The sequence below is a fragment of the Montipora capricornis genome, chromosome 14, assembly GCF_036669925.1.
Source record: "Montipora capricornis isolate CH-2021 chromosome 14, ASM3666992v2, whole genome shotgun sequence".
Classification (NCBI taxonomy): domain Eukaryota; kingdom Metazoa; phylum Cnidaria; class Anthozoa; order Scleractinia; family Acroporidae; genus Montipora; species Montipora capricornis.
This window is the reverse complement of record NC_090896.1, coordinates 30,506,806-30,511,910: the sequence shown is the minus strand read 5'-3', so window position 1 is coordinate 30,511,910 and position 5,105 is coordinate 30,506,806. Positions and strand designations below refer to the sequence as shown.

General features: G+C 38.1%; 1 pseudogene; it reads right to left on the bottom strand.

Moving 5' to 3' along the window:
- Nucleotides 1-634: 634 nt before the first annotated feature.
- LOC138031857 (uncharacterized) overlaps nt 635-5,105 on the bottom strand; it is a 34,991-nt pseudogene continuing 30,520 nt past the window's right edge.

Sequence of the window (5,105 nt, the reverse complement as noted above, 5' to 3'; positions counted from 1 at the left end):
AGCGATCTGTCTGGATGAATTACTTAATAGTATTTGTAATAAGTCAATAACACCCATTTTAATTTCTGGGCTTTGATCCTCAGTTCTACAATGAGCCAATGACTTCAAGTTTGTATAAATTATGAATTCAGTTAAATCTGGTAAAGCTTAAAGTTTGGCTTCTAATCCTTTTGTTCCACTAACAGGTTTTATCGAGTATACTGAGCTCAGCCTAACACTCTACTACAGTTTTTTTTTAATTACCAGAATTCTGAGGGACGAAATACATCTCGTCAGGTATGCCTGAAGGATATTCTGCCATTCTACTAGGTCTAATGATATGACTGTTCCACAGCTGTGCCACTTCATCAAGGTCCTTTTGAATCAAGTCCATGAAACAGTATTGTAGGCAAAACATATGTTTCTGGTTACCACTCTGAAATGCTCCATAAGTGGCCTAAATCTTTAAAAAGACTGATCCACCACTCACTTCTAAATCTCCGTAAGATGGACCACCAAGCTTCTATCCGTTGGTTTGACGTTGAGGTCCCATATCTATGGCTTCTAAGTCCAGAAAACTGGTCTTGGTCTTGGCTATGGAAAACTAATTGTAAGCTGGCAATAATGCCATTTTCAGTTCCACAGTCCGTCTGTATTAGCCTTGGGCATCCTCCACTTCTTTTACACACTTGAGGAAGTATCCAGCTATTATTTTGGGATCATTGTTACTGGAAGCAACTTCCAAGAACATGATTCTTCTAGAATAACCATCAACACACCCACTGATGCAAAATCCAAACGGTTTCATTTTGTCATAGCCATCAATATGCCAAGTTCCATTGGGGCCGGGGCATCTGTAGATACGCCGAGATAACCGCCTTCTTTGACGAGATGCACTTCCTTCAGGATCACAGTCTCTTAATAATATCATGACCTGATTTCTAGATACTGTAAGATGATACTTCTGCCGTAAAACCTGTGTCATAAACGATATCCTGCTAATTTTCCTGGCCCATTGAGTTCACGTCTTATGGCATGGCGAACTAGCCAATCAGGAGAACCATTCCCTCGTCTGTATACACCATATACTTTGTTGATTAAGTATCTCAATGATCTGACTGTCATAAACACTCCATAGACTGATCCCAGAAAAACGCTATCTTCTTAAGTATAACCTGCTTTGAAGTAACCACGAATGCATTCTTGACGCGTGTTATAATCAGTCAACATTGGACTTCTCGGCAATGAAATTGCCAGATTTGACAGTACTCCCAACAACAAACAGTGCACAGCAAAATGGATACCATGGTTAGGTCACTCGAGACTATAATCTGTTCAGGAAAAAATACAGAGAATTAACACAACTATATACTGCTGGGTTCATACCTTGTTACATGGGGTAAATGCATTTACATCCCATATATTAAATACTTAAGTTAGGGATTGGACTAAGATCACGCTCAAAGAAAAACAGCTATAAAGGCTCTTTATTTCCACACTTTTTGTTTACGAGGTAGGATTTCAGATCTTCCATTTCTGTACTGATAAAAGAACTATCAAGTCTTTGGCTAGCTACGCAGAACTGATGCATTTCCTGCAGGCACTGGAATACAACTTTTATAGCACTGGATGTCCCCCCGTCAATTAACATTTTCACTCCATCGTTATAACGTTTTCGTCGAAACAGCTTAAAATATGTGACCTTTTCATCTAATTAAACAAATTGGAGTATAAACTAAGAAACAGAATTGTTCTTGATCTCTCTAAAGTCATAGATATGCTAGAAAATATGCGAAAATAATAAAATAGAAAGCTTAATACTCACCTTTCGCTCCCCATTTTATAGTATGTTGGCAACCTGGCCTCCTTCGTACGGTTTAATAGCCATTCAGAATAGTATGGTTTGCGTGCGTTTATTAAAGTTTACTAGCACTTTTTTCAAGTTGGTTAGTTTTGCATCGAATTAATTTTGTAGCCATTTTACTAAGTTTGCATATGTTTTACAAAATTTGCATGTAATTTTTTAAGTTCCCTTTCGTACATTTTACAAAGTTTGTATGCACTTTTTTAAGTTTGTAACTTCTGCTTTTTTTTTTAATTTAGACGAATTTTATTAACTTTGCATGCAATTTTTTTAAGTCTGCATACATGTTGTAAAATTTGTTTAGTTGTCTAAGCTTGCATGCGATTTATAAAATTTGCATGTATTTAAAATTGTGTGCAATTTTTTAAGTTTGCGCACATTTTTTAAAACTTGCAATCTCTTTTTTAAGTTTGCTTGTATTTAATTAAGTTTGTAAGTTTAGCATTTTATTACGTTTGTAATCATTTTATTAAGTTTGTACTGCATTTATAAAATTTGCATGCACTTTTTAGAGTTTGTGTGCATTTTATTAAGTTTGCATGCACTTTATTAAGTTTCCATGTACTTTTTAAGTTTGCTTCCACTTTTTTAAGTTTGCGTGCAATTTATAAGTTTGCGTACGTTTTTATTAAGTTTGCAGGCGTTTTATTAAGTTTGCGGGTGTTTTGTCAATACCGGCCACGTACAATTGTCTCTTCTAGACACCTGAACAATTCTGGTGAAAAAATTGACTAATAAGAAAACAAAGCTATTTGGACATTCACACTTCAATTAGAACAAAGAATAATCCTGCCAGGACATCACTTCCAATGCAGACGTTACCCGGCATGGCCGGACCAGTTCCTGCCTTTTACGAGTTACGAGGATTCGACTTATTGTTGAATCTTATAGGTAAAGCTCTGTTTTCCCTGTGCGTATTAACACTGGTTGTTTTTTCACCAGTGGCAACAAGTGGAAAACGTTCTGGCTATTCGCGCCTTGTGGGAAAGCCTCATCGCTACCAGCCAATTTCGAGGAAGCTGTTACTGAGTCTTCTCAATTCTCTGATCGTTTTGTGGGATTCCGTCGTTTACATGAAGCTCGGACGTGGTTTTTAATTGGCTTTTGAGTGAAAACTACAACCTTGACATACTCTTTGTCCGTTACTTTAACTCTTTGTTACCTTGTTTTATAACCTTCCTCGCGTATCGCATTCGTTCCTGAATGTCTCCGCCATTGCTGTTGACAGACCTTCTTGCCGTTTCTCTTCATTTAAGGTATGCAGAACTTGTCACCACACAACGCGTTGTAAAGCCAGACATTGGCCACCCACCACATATGGCTGGGAAGTTTTGTGTCGTTGCTTCCTTGGTGGTCCGCAGCGTTTACACTATGCGTTTCCATCATTACAGTTTTTCGCTGGGATTTATGTTCACAACCGTTGCATATTATCGTGTTTTAAATGGTGAACGAGATATCATCACAATCCAAGATACTATTTAAAACTTCAGCAGCAAATGTGCAAGCCGCAACGGTTCTCCTCCGAGACGACGAGAAGTCTTACCCTGAATGTCCTTGTATATTTATATGTCTTCGTCGTGACTCATCTCCACGCGCTTTTGCGCAGTAATAATAAGGAAATCAAATCCTTCAAACGATTCTGCTTGGGTACGCATGTTACATCACAATGCTTCTTGGTGCTTATCAACTCGTCGATAAATCCCTTTTAATTTACTGTTGGCGATATCAAAGAGGTTCGAAAAGAAATAAAAAAGACATGCAAGAAAACATTCTGCCTCTGAATGCGTGCAAACAGCCGCCGTCGGAAAATTACCTCCATCTGATTTTTGCAGTCTTCGTTATTTTCTTTACAGGAAGGAAGGATGACTGAAAGTGATATATAAGTTGCCTGTCAAATCCGTCTCAGGTTGAATCCATTTTTGCCTAGGTTAAGTATGCGCTCGACCTAGTTTACAAGTAGCTATCAACCCCCCATAAAGGATCTGAAAACACCTTTCCCAGCTCTGTCTAACGCATCTCATCTTTCGTATCATCTTATCGATTTCTGGATCATACTCTTATCCTTCAGTCTCAACATTACAACATAGTAAGAAAACAAAGAACTGCACAATGCACTTACACACTATTCGTAGCCCGGACCCTCCCTTCCCCACACCCTCCAAAAAAGGCTCCAAAAAAGTTTTTTCTGCAAAAAAAAAAAAAAGCATCGCTGTGGGCGGTGCGTCTTTCAACCAGGTAAAAAACGGATTATCAATCTGAAGAACGAATTTTACCGTTTAAATATATTCTGAAAAGGAGGTTGGAGTTCACCAGGAGCATGTATTGTAGAAGTGCAATAACCAGACACTATGATTCCTTACAATGCGCACTCCGATTCCAACAATGCACATGAGGTCAAGCATTAAGATCCATGAAACACTGAGGATATTCTGAGATTCACCGTGTGAGGCAGACAAGGGACACTGTTCAACAATGGCCAATTTTCTTGTGGAAATTTATAGGGACCTCAAAAATTGGTATGCTCTCTGAAAGTTAAAATGCGGTTGAAAGTTCAAGAACCCTATGATTTTCTTTTCTGTGCTCAAACCTGCTGCTCACCGAAATAGATCAATATCAGTTTCAATAAATGAGCAATTTGAAGATCATGAGAAGTATCTTTCCTTTTTTTAGGCTCTATCAATTTATTTTTTGAGATTTTGAAAAGGGGGGGAAACCACTAGAATTTTTTCAAAGAACTGTTAACGCTTTCGAAGCGGACATTCAAGAAGGTGGCATGCTTTAGAATGCATTGAATATGCAAGGACTGGAAGTTTTTTCTAAGAAAGAACCACTTGGAAAAACGACCAAGAATTCAGGGGGGGAATTTGTCTAGTTCTTTAAAAGAGGATAAGGAGACATATATTCAAAAATGGCGCGATTTCACAAGGCTAACTTCAAGAAGCCAGGAAACCTAGGAATACAAGTGAGCAAGATCCAGGAATCTAAAGTACGTAGACGTAGGAAGATAAAATATGGACCTTTCAGATTTATGGCAATCATCACAAACAGCCAATGAAAATTCTCTTATTCTAACTTTGTCTCTCTCTTTTTAGACGTTTTCTTGATATTTGTATATGAAAAGCAAGACATGTGCCAGAATAGAACCAGGGCTCTTTTGACACGAAACCCATGACTACAACGTTTTACACAGACCGATTATTTTGTAGTTATTGAAATTTTCTCGTGAATAAAGACTGCCGCAGCATCGGGAGCCCGATGACCA